Source organism: Eriocheir sinensis, chromosome 65 (genome assembly GCF_024679095.1).
Source record: "Eriocheir sinensis breed Jianghai 21 chromosome 65, ASM2467909v1, whole genome shotgun sequence".
Taxonomy (NCBI): Eukaryota; Metazoa; Arthropoda; class Malacostraca; order Decapoda; family Varunidae; genus Eriocheir; species Eriocheir sinensis.
Genome location: NC_066573.1, coordinates 8,613,816 through 8,629,942, shown reverse-complemented (window position 1 = coordinate 8,629,942; position 16,127 = coordinate 8,613,816). Strand labels below are relative to the sequence as shown.

General features: G+C 48.3%; 1 long non-coding RNA gene across 1 annotated transcript in view; it reads left to right on the top strand.

Annotated features, from left to right (window-relative positions):
• LOC126987599 (uncharacterized) overlaps positions 1-14,380 on the top strand; it is a 364,593-nt gene extending 350,213 nt beyond the window's left edge. Inside the window, exon 7 of the long non-coding RNA XR_007741044.1 lies at positions 14,208-14,380. This is a non-coding gene — a long non-coding RNA (uncharacterized LOC126987599). The remainder of the gene's footprint in view (positions 1-14,207) is intronic.
• Positions 14,381-16,127: the final 1,747 nt, after the last annotated feature.

The window sequence follows — 16,127 nt, the reverse complement described above, 5'->3', positions numbered from 1 at the left end:
TATGAGATGCGTTTAAAAGGCCCGAATTATCCTCTCTCGGCCCCACCCTCCTCAACAATCTCACCCCCTCGCCCATCCCCTCACCTGCCCGCCCCCCGCCCCCCGCCCCCCTTGCGTCCATACCTACGCCCTGCCGCCGCGATGCCCAAACAGGTGTCTCCGCGCCCCACCGCCGCCGCCGCCGCTCCATATGGGTCAGGCCGGGTACGCCGCGCCGACGACACACCCAGGTCATCCCGACGCCCTAAAGGAGGCACTGAGCGAAGGACAAAAAAAGGGAACACTAGGACTAAGGAGAGAGGGGAAAGAAGAAGAAGAAGAAGAAGAAGAAGAAGAAGTTAAAATAGGACAAAAAAAGATGAATAGGTGTATATGATGAATGAGGAAGTGAAGGAAAGGATGAGAGAGAGAGAGAGAGAGAGAGAGAGAGAGAGAGAGAGAGAGAGAGAGAGAGAGAGAGAGAGAGAGAGAGAGAGAGAGAGAGAGAAAGAGACAAACAGAACAGAGAGAGAGAGAGAGAGAGAGAGAGAGAGAGAGAGAGAGAGAGAGAGAGAGAGAGAGAGAGAGAGAGAGAGAGAGAGAGAGAGAGAGAGAGAGAGAGAGAGAGAGAGAGAGAGAGAGAGAGAGAGTCATCAGGAAGGCACTGCAGCTGTCCCCAAAAATCCCCATGCAGTGTTGCCAACGTCCCTCTCGGCTGGCGAAGGGGCGTGAGGGAGGTGGCGGCTTGCGGCGGGGCTTAGGGTGAGGGTTCTGGGGCGTCCCAATCAGCATACCGACTAGGAAGGCCGCGTCTGTTACCTGCGTCCGTGCCCTTGAGTCTCGCACGCTTTGGCAACGCACGCCTAATGCCCGGTTTTCGTTTTGGCAGCTAAAATATGCCGACGCGGAAACTCGTTATCTTTTATGAGAGTTAAACACCGCGCTGGCCGGCCTGGGGATGGCGACGGGGACACCTGCCCACACCTGCCACCTATACCTGCCCGTTTGCCGCCCCACCTGGTACACCTACATAGATATCGACAGGTGTTATTTGCTCTCCCGTGTATATCTTAACCTGTTTAGAGTTGGAATGTGTCTGGAATGGTTTTGATTGTTTTCTTTCTCTTTTTTTGTACGTTTGCCGCCCCTGATACACCTGCATAGATATCGACAGGTGTTATTTGCTCTCCCGTGTATATCTTGACCTGTTTAGAGTTGGAATGTGTTTGGAATGATTTTGATTGTTTCCTTCATTTTTTTTGTACGTTTCCCGCCCGTGATACACCTGCATAGATAGCCACAGGTGTTGTTTTTGCCCTCCTCCTATAACTTGACCTGTTTAAGAGTGGGAAGGTGTGTGGGTGTATTGTGAATGGTTTGATTTTTTTTATCGTTTTTCTGTTGTGTTTGGAAATGTGAATGTTAAGACTTTGAGAGTAATGCGTTTTTAAGACGTTTGTAAGCCCTTCTCCCTCCTCCTCCTCCTCTTCTTCTTCCTCCTATTTTTTTTTCTGGGTTAAGTTTGATTGTTTTTTCTTTGCTGTCATATTTCTATTGCGTCTGAAAATGTGGGCGTTTTAAAGTAATGCGGTTTAAGACGTTGATAGACTCTTCTCCCTCTTCCGCCTCCTCCTCTTCTTCTTTTTCTTTTTCTACTTCCTCCTCCTCCTCCTCCTCCTCCTCTTCATCTTGCCTCTCCGCTTCCTGGTCGAGTACTGAAGAGGACATCACCGGTTTTTTTAGCTCAGTTTTATTCCTTTCTTCGCCGTTCCTGTTTGTGTCTAAATAGTGCAGGATTTTATGGTCACTTAAGAGAGCCGTGTATGTAGGGGCGGGAGGGGGGAGAAGCTGTGTGTTTGTGTGTGTGTGTGTGTGTGTGTGTGTGTGTGTGTGTGTGTGTGTGTGAGTGAGGAGTGAGAAAAAGAATGATGAATGGAAGTCTTACAGAGGTAGTGAAGGGAAGGGAAGACTGAGAGGAATGGACGAGTTGAATGGAAGAAGTGAATCAGCGAGTGAGAAGGAAAGGAAAGAGGAAAGGGGAGAAAGGAAGGAAGGAATGTAGAGGAGGAAGGAGAGAAGAAGGAAGAAAAAGGAGAAGGAAGGATGTCGCTGTTGGTGGGGGGGGGGGGGGGAAGAAGGAAGGAGAATTAAAGAAGTGAGTTTGAGAGGAAGAGAAGGAAAGAAGAAGGGAAGTCTGAGGTGCTTCTTCGCTACTCTTAGAAAACACACACACACACACACACACACACACACACAAGCACCCCAACCCTCCACACAGCCACCCCTACCCCACCACACACAGACACAACCCCCTACCCTTAATCCCCCACTCACACGCAACCCCCATCTCCCCCAACCCCCGTCCACTCACACGCACGCAAAGCCATCAAACAAAAACACACTCAGATCTCGTAACAGCCAGAGTAAATGCCTAAACTTAATTGTATCTGCTTGGTGGCTAAGAGGAGTGTTAGGGCGAGTGGGAGGTATGCGGAGGGGAGAAAGAAGGATAAGGGGGAGGGGGGAGAGAAGGATAAGAGAGGAGGGGGAGAAGAGGCTGGTGTGTGTGTGTGTGTGTGTGTGGAAAGGGTCTGGGCGGTATATCAGTGGTCTAAGACGGTCTGTGTCGCGATGATGGTGGTTACGTCTTTCTAACTTCGATAAATTCAGTAATAATATGAGATTAGACGAGACAGACGAAGCTTACGAAGTGGCTGCCTCCCCGGCCTCCCGCGCCCACTTTATGGCTTCTAATTACACGGATTCCATAAGATTATCGATCATTATTGAAGGGAATATGAGCGAGGCGGCGGCGGACATCTTGAGTACTGCAACGGAGAGGAGGAGGAGGAGGAGGAGGAGGAGGCAAAAAGGTGTATATAGGCTAAAATCAAGGTGTGAACCCCCCCCCCCCCCCCCCCTCCTTCTTCTACTTCTTCCTCCTCCTCCTCCTCCTTCTTTCTCCATGCTGCCGGCGCTCATTCAAGTGTTAGTGTACCTCTCTCTGTGTGTGTGTGTGTGTGTGTGTGTGAGTGAGAGACAGGCACAGACAGACAAAAACAGACAGACAAATGAAAGAGAAAAATATACTCAAGGCATTAAACAAAACTAAACAACGAGACAAACAACCAAACGGTCAACCACTCGGGCATCAACCAATTAAATAACTCACACCAAGCTATCTGTTTACCTGTCACTCCCTCGCCACTATCACTACCCCCATCCCCCCCATCCCCCTTCACCCCTTCCTCTCTCACCCCCAACTTCCCTCCCCACTTAATCCATTCCCTCCCTCCCACTTACTCTTCTCCCTGCACTCTTTCCCTTCCCCTAACCTTCCTTCCCCCTTTACTCTATTCCCCCTCCTTCCCCTTTTCCTCACCCCTTCCTCTCTCACCCCATCCCCCTAACCCCCAACTTTCCCTCCCCACTTAATCCATTCCCCCCCTCCCACATACTCTTCTCCCTGCACCCTTTCCCTTCCCCTAACCTTCCTTCCCCCTTTCCCTCTCACTCCTTTCCCCCATTCCCCCTACTTCCCCTTTTCCCATCCCTTCCCCCAACACCTCTCCCCCTCCCCAATCCCCCTCCCCTCTTCCTCCTCTTCCCATACTCCTTCCCCTCTCAACCCTTCCTCTTCTCCCTCCTCCTTTCTCCCCTCACACATCCTTTCATGACCCCTTCCCCCGACTCTTCTTCCCCTCCCCATTCCCCCCGTCCCCTTCCTTCCCCACACCTGGCCGGCACTCCTCCTGTTCCTGACCGTGGCACCGCTAACAGTTGTCAACAGGTGGGGGGATATCCTGTCCGCTAAAACGTAATCATGTAACTTTAGATTACCGCCGGGAACACCTGAGTCTGTGCCCCCAGGTGACAGAGGCTGATTGAACGTAAGGAAGGTGTGGTATGTGTGGGGGGGAGGGGGGGAGGGGTTATGTGTGTGTTGGGGGTATGTCTGTGTGTGTGCCTGTGTGTGTGTGTGTGTGTGTGAGAGAGAGAGAGAGAGAGAGAGAGAGAGAGAGAGAGAGGCGTAAACCGGTATATAGCCAGACAGAGCTAAAAAATGAACTGAACGTATCATCAAGGAAGTGAGAGAGAGAGAGAGAGAGAGAGAGAGAGAGAGAGAGAGAGAGAGAGAGAGAGAGAGAGAGAGAGAGAGAGAGAGAGAGAGAGAAGAGGAAACAGCCGGAGACGTAGAGAGTAAATACAGACATATGGACAGACAGACAGACAGACAAACAGACAGACAGAAAGACAAGGAAACAGACAGAAGAGACAGACACAGACAAATAAACAACCAGACAAAAGAAACGATAAAAAACAAACCAAAAATGACCCAACCAAACCCAAAACTCTACGGTTCCTGCGCACCTAACTTCACTACCTCCCGCCACCCACACCGTCCCTCCACCAACCCTCCCGTCCCTGACCCTCCCACCCTTTGTCCACCTCCGCCGCCCATACACCTTGACCACCCGCCTTCCCCCTACCCCCCAGCCCCGTAACCTGCCTTCCCTCGTCAGCCTCTGGGCAGGGCGGGGCGGGGAGAGCGGGGAGATAAGGAGGCATCAAGAAGGGGTTATCACAGAGAGGCGGAGAGGCAGGTAAGGGAGAGAGGGAAGGAAAAGGGATGCTGTACACCTTCCTCCTTGCTGCAGCCCTTGACCAGCCATCCCTCTCTCCTCTTCTCCTCCTGCCTTCCTGATGTACCCTTCTGACAGCGGCCTGCTCAATCACCCTCCTGCTGGGTATGTCCTGCTGTTGCTGTCTATCTGCTTTCCAAATGTTTATCCGTGTTTTTTTTTGTAGCTTTCTTGTTTGAGGATTTGGTGTTGGTGGTGATGATGGTGGTTAAGGAAGGGAAGGATTTGGCGATGGGGAATATGGTTGATTAAGGAAGGAAGGGAGGAGGAGGAGGAGGAGGATGGAGAAGAAGGGAAGAGAGGGAGAGGAGGAGAGGAGGAAGAAAAGTGCATCACCGACACTAGTACGGCCGACATTGGGTCCTCCTCCTCCTCCTCCTCCTCTCTCTGTGTGCAAATTGCGTCCTTCAAGAGTCCAAGGGATTAGCGCTGTGCTATCACCGTCCATCACTCTCTCTCTCTCTCTCTCTCTCTCTCTCTCTCTCTCTCTCTCTCTCTCTCTCAAAAAAAAAAGGTTTAAAGGGTAGAAAGGTGTGTTTTCCTAAGGTACCACAAGGAAGTGTGTCCAATAAGGCGCTGGACAGGTGAAACGTGAACCAGACGCCGATAATGACAGGTGTGCGGAGGGGGGGAGAGGGGAAGGGGAGAGGGAGGGAAAGGGAGGCTGCATTGTGAGGGAGAGAGAAAGAACAGGTCACTCCCTCCCTCACCTATTCTCCCTCCTCCCTTTTTTTTTGTGGGAGTGATAAATTTACCTGGAAAGACATATGGTGATGGGAAGGGTGATGGGGAAGGGAGGTGATAGGGAGGGGAAGGTATGGGTGATGGGAAGGGGGAAAAGGAGATAGGGGAGAAAAATGTAAGGGCAAGGATGGGGAGGAAAAAAAGTTAGGGAGTAGAGACAAAAAAAGGAGGAAAAGAAAATATTTTGGCCCTTTCCAATTAACCAAACACACACACACACACACACACACACACACACACACACACACACACACACACACACACACACACACACACACCACACAACCCTTAACCCCTTCTCTTCCCTCAAACAGCGGGTATCTAAGTCTGACCCTTCCTCCCCTCTCTCCCCACTCTCACCTCCCCTCCCACACCTCCTCCCCTCAGCTCCCCTCCCTCCCCACCTCCTCCCACACTGCACTCACCCTCACCTACACCCATACTAATACTTTATCCACCTCAACCCCCCCCCCCCTCCCCCTTACTACTTCTCCTCCTCCTCTTACTCCTCCTCCACTTCAGCCCTTCCTCACTCCTCCTCATCCTCCTTCTCCTCTTCTTCCTCCTCCTCCTTCACGTACATAAGATCGAAAAAGAAAGTAAAATCCAATATTGGTCCCCTGACAGACGAGACTGGATCTGTAACTCAGGACAGTAAACAGATGGCCAGAATCCTCAACAGTAACTTCGCATCCGTATTCACAGTCGAGGACATCGAAACCATTCCCGAGAGCCCTGCCCCGCCGAGTGAGATCACGCCGCTGGAAATTGACTCAATATGCGACCAAGAAGTAAAAAAGTACTTGGACAAACTCGACACGAACAAGTCAACGGGACCCGACAGTTTGTCCCCGCGGTTATTAAAAGAGCTTAAACAACAAATACTTCAACCACTCACTACCATATTCAACCGGTCAGTTCAACTAAACAAGGTCCCGGAAGACTGGAAGATGGCGAACGTAACACCGATTTTCAAAAATGGAGACAAAAGCGTTGCATTAAACTACAGGCCCATAAGTTTGACATCAGTGGCAGGAAAAATACTCGAAAAGATTATTAGAGATAAACTTGTTAAGTTTCTAGAAAACAATAATGTAATCTCCGACACCCAGCATGGCTTCAGAAACAAGCGCTCCTGCCTAACGAATTTATTAGACTTCTTCCAAGGTATATATAAGAACTGGGATGCCCACATCCCCAGTGATGTTATATACCTGGACTTTCAGAAAGCCTTCGACAAGGTACCGCACGAGCGACTCCTTAAGAAACTGCACTCGGCGGGCATCGGAGCCAATCTGATCGCGTGGATAAGAGATTGGCTCACCGACAGAAAACAACGAGTACTACTCAACGGACAGCCTTCCGAGTGGCTACCAGTCACTAGTGGAGTGCCTCAAGGGTCAGTGCTGGGACCCATCCTCTTTATCATATATATCAATGACCTAGAATCAGGACTGAAATCCACAATATCGAAATTTGCAGATGACACCAAGGTGGGTGGAGATGCCCTCACAAAGACCGACTGCGAAATCATTCAGAAAGACCTCAATCACATTATCGAATGGTCGGAAAAATGGCAAATGTCTTTTAATCTTTTAATGTTGACAAATGCAAAGTCATGCACATTGGGTCCCAAAATAGTAACCACACATACATCATGAATGGGAGACCTCTGCAAGCGATGCAGGAGGAAAAGGATCTTGGAGTCACTATCAGCAGTGACCTGAAACACGCGAATCACTGTAAAAAAGCATACAACAAGGCCAACATTATGCTCGGGTTCATAGCGAGGAACTTCGAGTGTAAAACACCAGACGTGATGCTATCCTTGTATAATTCCATGGTAAGACCGCACCTCGAGTATGCAGTGCAGTTCTGGTCTCCCAATTACAGAAAGGACATTGCTTTACTGGAAAGGATTCAACGACGCGCCACAAAGATGATTCCAACCTTCAGGGCTCAACCGTACGAGGAACGACTCAAGCGACTCAATCTCTTTACATTGGAGAAAAGACGCCTACGAGGGGACATGATTCAAGTCTTCAAGTATCTAAAAAAGTTCAATAACGTCGATTACTCCAAATTCTTTGAACTGCAAACCAACTCAAGAACTAGAAATAACGGTTTACCCATTCAGTCGAGTCGATGTAACACAGACATTGGAAGGAGTTTCTTTTCAAACCGAGTCATCCGCCACTGGAACAATCTTCCCTCAGAAGTAGTAAATGCGAAAACCATCAACTCCTTCAAATATAGAATCGACCGTCATTTCGCTGCGTCAGGAGTAAACTGAATAACGAGGGGCTTCCATCTGCTCCTCAATATCGGGGTGCTTTCATCTGCTCACCAAGCCCCAAGTGGCGGTCGAGCAGATTAAATCACCCAAGCGGGCGACCTCGTAATGAGCCAATAGGCTTTCTGTTGCCTGCATTTCCATGTTTCCATGTTTCCATGTTTCCTCACATTATTCCTCCTTCTTCATTTCCTATTCTACCTGCTCTTCCTTCTCCTCCTCCTCCTCTTCCTCCTTCTCATCCTCCCACGCCTACGCCCGATTTTCAAGTTCAGAGACACACACATACGCCTCTAAAGTTTGTGTGTGTACGTGTGTATGTACGTTTCTGTGTAGGCATCCCATACAGTCATGAGGAGAACGTACATAAATGCTTCTCGTTCCTATGTCGCTATTCCCTACACTCGCATCTCTATCGTGGACAAAACAAAATCAACAAAGAAAACAATGTGACCGAGTATGTTTGGTCTGACGTGAGAATTTGTGGTGTCATTTCGCATCCTAATTAAGCCTTCCTTCCTACCTGGGCCCTCATCACGTAGTATTAATTATAGCACCTGTCACGTGAAGAAAGGATCGAGGGGAGGGAGGCTATTGGCTATCCTGCATGGTGACGTCACTCCCTGCTCCACGGTGATTGGGTGCCTAGTGCGATGACGTCATGAAGTGAGATTGGACATTGGAGGGTTTTAAGTGGTGACGTAATAGTTGCAGGGGATTGAGAGTTTGTGATTGGCTGGTTGTGAAGCCTTGAACCTCCCTTTTGCCATCCCTTCCCTGCCTTCCCGTGTCTCCTCCGCCTCCCCTTCCATTTCCTCCCCTTCCCTTCCCTTCCCCTTCCTCCCTTGCCAAGAATTCCTGTCATTTTAGAGTTCCTTGTTATGTTAGAGATCGTTGGTGTTGTATGGGTGATTGTGTTAAGTTTGTTTTTTCGTTCTCTCTCTCTCTCTCTCTCTCTCTCTCTCTCTCTCTCTCTCTCTCTCTCTCTCTCTCTCTCTCTCTCTCTCTCTCTCTCTCTCGTCGTTGTTGCTAGTGTTTTTGTTATTGTTCGTGTGTGTGTGTGTGTGTGTGTGTGTGTGTGTGTGTGTGTGTGTGTGTGTGTGTGTGTGTGTGTGTGTGTGTCCTCCAATTCATCAAAACTGTCACTTTTTTTACGACTTCTTCTCGCGACCTTGCTACGACCCTCACCCAGTCTGCCACCACCACCACCACCACCACCACCACCTCCTCCACACACTCTTAGACCAGGACTCTCCCACGCTCAATGCAGTAACCTCCCCATATGTCTGCCCTTTCACTCCCCCCTTCCCTCCCCCTTCCCTCCCTCCCACATACACCACCTCCTTAGCACCACTCTTTAACACAACAGAGGGCGCCTGTCCCTTCACATCCCCCCTACAAGTTCTCCACCACCCCCTACCCCCGTCCTCTCTCCACCTCCTGCCCGGCCTGTCCTCTCCCTCTCTCCCTCCCTCCGTCTCCTTCTCTCCCACGCACCTTCTCCTCCCTTTATTTTTAATCCAAACAAATCATGAATAATCTTCTAAATAGCGTTATATGTACTTTCGTTATGCTCCTATACTCTCTCTCTCTCTCTCTCTATCTCTCTCTCTCTCTCTCTCTCTCTATCTCTCTATCTCTCTCTCTCTCCTCTACTCTCTCTCTCTCTCCACTCTCACTCTCTCTCTCTCCACTCACACACACACACACGATTGATTATACACACACACACACATTTGATGATTATAGTTTTTTCGTTTCTATTGTGTCGTTTTGTTTGATTTAGCTTTCATTCGTGGTTGAGAGAGAGAGGAGAGAGAGAGAGAAACATAATCTGCTTACTCATGGAGAATAAAACCCTGATTCGCGAAGGAGGAGGAGAGGGAGGATGGAGGAGGGAGAATAGGGAGATGAAATAAATTAAAAAGAGATCATGGTATGGGAATAAGGGTGGAGAATGTGGAAGGTGGCGTTGTGGTGATGATGGTGATGGAGTTACGGTAGAAGTGGAAGAGGGAAGGACATATCAGAACAGTGAAGTGGAATTATGGAAGTGGAGGAAAAGATGAAGTATAGGAAGAAAGGAGGTGGAGTAACAGATATCAAGTGGAGGTGGATAAGTGGAAGGAAATAAAAGTGGAAAAAAATGAAAAGTAGACAAATAACAGGTCATGAAAGGTTAAAATAAGATAGGTGGAAGGGATTGCAGGTGGAAAATATGATAACGTGGAAACAGAGTGGAAGAAAAATGCTAAATATGGAACAGGTGAGACGAGAGAAAAAAATGTGGAGGATGAGTCATAATAAATAGCGTGGGAGTGAGGAGACAGAAGTGGAGGTGGAGGAGGGAGTGGAGGAGGAGGTGGTGGAGGAGGGAGAGACAGACGGCGGTGGAGGTACGGTACTAAAATGGAGAGATTGAGGTCAGGGGGTCATGGTGGAGGTGTGGGAGGTGGAGAAGTGGAGATAAATTGGTGGTGGAGGGGACGAATTAGCTGTGATGGGGAGGTGGAGGCGAAGGAGAAGTGGAGGAAGGGTGGAAGAGAAGGAAGAATGGTGGACACGAGGGAGTTTTGATAAAGGAAAAATTCATATAAAGTTGAAAAAGTGGAGGAAAATGAGATATATGATAGGTGGAAGAGTACTTGAGGTGGAGTGGTGATGAAAGTGGAGTGGTGATGACAGTGGAGTGGTGATGACAGTGGAGTGGTGATGACAGTGGAGTGGTGATAAGGGTGAAGTGGTGATGAGGTGGAGTGGTGATGAGGGTGGAGGAGGTGTGGTGGAGTGGTCTTTGTAGGATCAGAACCTCCACCTTATCCCCAAGAATCCCCAGGAGGGCGAATTAAAGGGTCTTATTAATGGTGTTTCAGGACGTGTTGATCGCCTTTCTCTCTCTCTCTCTCTCTCTCTCTCTCTCTCTCTCTCTCTCTCTCTCTCTCTCTCTCTCTCTCTCTCTCTCTCTCTCTCTCTCTCTCATTCTCTCTCTCTCTCTCTCTCTCTCTCTCTCTCTCTCTCTCTCTCTCTCTCTCTCTCTCTCTCTCTCTCTCTCTCTCTCTCTCTCTCTCTCTCTCTCTCTCTCTCTCTCTCTAAATCTCAATAAGTAGCTGTCTTCCCTCTTCTCTCCATTTCTATTTCACTCTCTACCTTCTGTCACATTCCTTCTACCTCCCTCTGTCTTACTCTTCCCTCTTTCATCCCTCCCTGCCTCCTTCCCTTTCCTCCTCCCTCATTATCTACCCCTCCTCTCCCTCCCCTAATCCCTCCCTCTCCTTCCCAGCGCTATAACCGTAAGTAACAGAGACAAGCTGAACTGACTTTACAAAACGGAGGAGATATCTTGGGCGGGAGATAATCGTACAGCATCTCACTGACCTGACTTAACCTCGCTGTCTGTAGGGAGAGAAGGATGCTGAGAGGGATGGAGAGGGAAGAGGAAAGGGTTGGAGCTGGACATGCCTTCCCTTCCTTCCTCCTTACCTCCCATCCTACCTCCACTTAACCCCGCTGTCTGTAGGGAGAGAAGGATGCTGGGATGCTGGGGAAGGATAGAGAGGAGGGAGAGGAGAGAAGATAGGGGAGAGGAAAGGGTATAGGAGCTGGACATCTCTTCCCTTCCTTCCTCCTTACCTCCCATCCTACCTCCACTTAACCCCGCTGTCTGTAGGGAGAGAAGGATGCTGGGATGCTGGGGAAGGATAGAGAGGAGGGAGAGGAGAGAAGATAGGGGAGAGGAAAGGGTATAGGAGCTGGACTCACCTTCCCTTCCTTCCTCCTTACCTCCCATCCTACCTCCACTTAACCCCGCTGTCTGTAGGGAGAGAAGGATGCTGGGATGCTGGGGAAGGATAGAGAGGAGAGAAGGATAGGAACTGGACACGGAGTTGGACATACCCTTCTTCTCTCCCTCCCTTCCTACCTCTCTACCTCCCTATCTACCTTCGTAATGGTGGGCGTTAGTATGTCTTCCCGCCCCCGCCCACCGCCGCCGCCCTAACTAGATCGATCATGTAGCCGCGAAGAGTTACTCGATGCTTCGTTAATTGTGGGATTGTGGCGGCGGGCGTGTGTGTGTACGTGTGTGTGTTTGGGGAGGAGGAGGACTGGCCTGCACCTCCCCCCCTCTCTCTCTCTCTCTCTCTCTCTCTCTCTCTCTCTCTCTCTATCTCTCTCTCTCTCTCTCTCTCTCTCTCTCTCTCTCTCTCTCTCTCTCTCTCTCTCTCTCTCTCTCTCTCTCTCTCTCTCTCTCTCTCTCTCTCTCCCTATTTTCTCTTTTGCCTTCCTTGTTCTTTCTTTTCTTCTATTCCTCCTCCTCCTCCTCCTCCTCCTTCTGTTCTTCCTTTGCATCTTTTTCGTTGTTCTTCCTGTTCTCTTCTTTCTTCTATTCATCCTTGTACTCCTTCTTCTTCTCATCATCTCCCTCTTTTCTCCACAATCTTCGTTGTTTTCTATTTTCTTAGCTTCCTTTCCCATTTTCTCCCTTTTTTCTTTCTCTTTTCTTACTTCCTCGTTTTCGTCTACTTTTTCCTCCTCTTTCTCCTACTCCTCCAGCAATTTATCTTACATCCTCCACAGCCCACCCAGTATTTGCACTGCCCATCACCCTTCCTGCCCACCTTCTTCTCCCCGTCTTCACCCCACCCCCCATTGCCCCCCTTCTCTCCTCCATCACCCTTCTTCCCTCTCCAGCCCGTCCCGTCCCTTCCCTTCCCTTCCCTTCAATACCTTATCATTCCCGTACCGTCTCTCTCCTTCCTATCCCTTCCAGTCCCTTAATTTTCCCTTCCCTTTATTTCCCTTCCCTTCCTTTCCCTTCCCTTCCCGTCCCTTCAATGCCTTATCATTGCCTTGCCGTCTCTTCCTTTACCTACTCTTTGTTTACCTTCCCTTCGTGTCCCTTCCAGTCCCTTCCCTTCCTTTCTTTTCCTTTCATATAATTTCATCTCTTTTATTCCCTTTGTTTACTTTTAATAGTTGGCTTGGTCTTTAATTTTGTCTGGTTGTATGTCTTTCTTTCGTTTGTCGCCTTTCTCTCCCTTTTTCTTCCTTCTTCCTTTTTTTCTTCCTTTTCCTCTATGGCTGGGTGTATTAGGGCTCAGGGGAAAGACGCGTCCATATCCCCGAGTCTTTAACCGGCCAAGAATGTCAACAAGGTGTGGAAGGGAGGATGTAAAGGGCGGAGGAGGAGTTGCCTTTCTCTCTCTCTCTCTCTCTCTCTCTCTCTCTCTCTCTCTCTCTCTCTCTCTCTCTCTCTCTCTCTCTCTCTCTCTCTCTCTCTCTCTCTCTCTCTCTCTCTCTCTCTCTCTCTCTCTCTCTCTCTCTCTCCTCCCCATCTTCCGCCCTCTCCCACCTTCTCTTCCTCCATGACGAAGGCAACATTCAATTTGGTTTTTTTTTTTTTTTTTTTTTTTTTTTTTTTTAGTGTGAGAAAAGATTAATTTACTTGTTTTTTTAATTATTTTTGTCTTTGTTCTTCTCTGCTTTCTCCATTTCCGTCTTTATCTGCTTCTGCTTTTTTTTCATTCCTCCTTTATTTATTTTTTTTCAACTTGTCTTTCCATATCTTCTTCCTACTCTTTCTCCTCCTCCTCCTCCTCCTTTTTCCTCTCCTTTTCATTCATTCTTTCTTAACACTTGTCTTTCCCTCTATTCTTCCTACTCCTCTTCTTTCCCCTCCTCCTCCTCCTCCTCATCTTCATCCTCCTCCTCCTTTTCATTCTTCATTTTTTCACCCATCTTTCCTTCTTCTTTAACTCCCCGTCATTCTCCTCCTCCTCCTCCTCCTCCTCCTCCTCCTCCTCCTCCTCCTCCTCCTCCGTAGCACACACACTCACAAAAAAAGAAACCCACAGCTTCGTGATAATTCCTTCTCGTGTTTGTTTTCACTCTTTTTGTCAAGCAGGGTGATGGGTGGGGTCTGGAGAGGAGTCAGAAAGAGGTGGGGAGGGTGGGGGAGGGGAGGGTAGGCTGAGAGACGGATTAAGGGCGTGGGTCCGCTGGGGTGGGTAGGGAGGAGGTGGAGGGAAGGGTGGGAGAAGGGTAGGCCTGTGTTGTTTGGTCAGGCCGATGTGTGTTTGCAAATGTTTTCTCGCAAGAATTCAAGACGAGAATCCAGCTTAAGCCTTCCCGAAGAGGAGGAGGAGGAGGAGGAGGAAGAGTGGATGGAAACGATGAGGCGGATGAGACGAGACGGATAGAGTGGAAGAGATGTATGTTGTAGGATAAATGAGATGATAGAGAAGGAATAGGGGAAAGTCTTCTTAAACATTTCTATCTCAGTTATAAAATCCTCTCCTTTCTACCAAGTCTTCTTAAACATCTTATCTCAGTTCTAACATCCTCTCCTTTCTACCAAATCTTCTCAAACATCTCTATCTCAGTTATAACATCCTCTCCTTTCAACCAATTCTTATTTCTCTCTTACCTTTGCAACTCTTAAGTCTAACACTCCTTCAATCCTCCTCTATCTCGTCTTCAACTCTCCTCGTCCTCTCTATCTCATCTTATCCCCGCGTAACATCCCCTCACTCCTTCCTCCGCCCCCGCAGAGGCCCCAAACACCCATTGTGGACACGGCCGCCGCTGGAATGAATCTCTAATGGGCCTTGTGTGTCGCCCGCCCGGGAGGGACACCAACAGCCACCCCCTCCGAAACACTGCTCTCCGCCCCGTCGCTCCTCTGATGGATGTCCTCTCCCCCCTACCGCCGCCGCCGCCGCCACGAGAGGTAGGCCGCCCTTCGTCTTTTTTTTTCAATGTTCCTCCTTTTCCTCTTTTTATATCGACACTAAAGAACACTAAAAATAAAAAGGTCTGCTAAACACTGCTTCTATAAACGAGAATAGGATAGAATGGACGGAAGAGAGGTCGAATTCGGGTGGACAGGTGTTTTGATACTCCCCTCGTGAAAGAGCTTAAGTCGTAGGCAGGAGGAAATACAGGCGAAGGAAAGGTGATCCAGAGTTTACCAGCGGAAGGGATGAAAGAATGGTGATGGGGGTTGACTCTTGCATAAGGGAATTGGACAGGTTAAGAATGAGCTAGAGTAGAAAGTGGTGTGCAGTGTGTATGGAGGGGGAGGGGGGGGGGGGGGAGGCATGCAGTTAACAATTTCAGAAGGGAAGTCACCTTGAAAATATCGAATTGTTGTCATTGTTGTTATTATTATTATTATTATTATTAACATTATTATTATTATTATTATTATTATTATTATTATTATTATTATTATCTCAACTGACATTTTCTTGAATATTTATACCAAATGGGCCGTCCCCTTCTTTTCTTTTTTTTTCTTCTTTTTTTTTCTTCTTTTCTTCCTATTCTTCTTCGTTTTCTTTTTTTTATTCTTCTCCTCCTTCTACTTGTCTTATCATACATTCACACATTCTCTCTCTCTCTCTCTCTCTCTCTCTCTCTCTCTCTCTCTCTCTCTCTCTCTCTCTCTCTCTCTCTCTCTCTCTCTCTCTCTCTCTCTTTAAATGTCGTTCTTACAGGCATGTGTACCTAAACTATTTCTGGACAGCAGGAGAAGGGTGAGGGACGCGGGAGGGAGGAAGGAGGAGAGGAAGGGAGAATGAAGGAGAGAGGAGAGAATGAGTGAGGAAGGAGAAGAGGGAGAGAATAGGAATAGGAAGAAGGTAGGAAGAAAATAGGAGAGAGAGAGAGAGAGAGATGAAGAGAGAGAGAGAGAGAGAGAGAGAGAGAGAGTGGAAGTAGATATGGAAGAAGAAGATTAGAATAAGGAAGAGGAAAAAATATGAGAAAGTGAGGATTGGGAAGGAAGGAAGGAAGAAGGAAATTAGCAAGAAAGAGGAAGAAAAAAGAAAAAAGTAAAGAAAGACATAGAAAAAAAACTTAATAAGAGTGAAATAATGAATAGACAAAAATATATAATAGCAAGAATAAAAGGGAAGACTATTAAAGAAATAAAAGAGGAAGAGAGATGAGTGGAAAGGATGGGAAGGAAAAAAGGAAGACATAGGAGGATTAAAAAGAATGCGAGGAGGAATGAAAGAATGGAGGAGTAGAGAGAAGGAACACATTTAGAGAAAGAAAGAGAAGAGGGAGGGGAAGGGAAGAATGGGAGAAAGAAAGAGAGAAGGGAGGTGAAAGAGGAAAGGAAATGGGAAGAGAAGAAGACTGCGAGAGAGGAGAGAAAAAGGGAGAGAAGGAAATGAAGAATGGAGAGAGAAAGAAAAAAGGAAGGAAGAGGAAAGAGAGGAGAGAGAGGGAGGGAAAAGGAAAGGAAGGAGACGGGAGGGAGAAAGAGGTAGAGAAAAGGAAGAAGGAAGGGAAGAAGAGGAAGAAAGCAAGAGAAGAAGAAATGGCAAGGGAGGGAGAGAAAGGAAGGGAGAAGGATGGGAAGAAGAGGGAGAAAGCAAGAGAAGAAGAAATGGCAAGGGAGGGAGGAGAAAGGAAGGGAGAAGGGAGGGAAGGAGAGGGCACTCACCTATGCCTTGGTTATT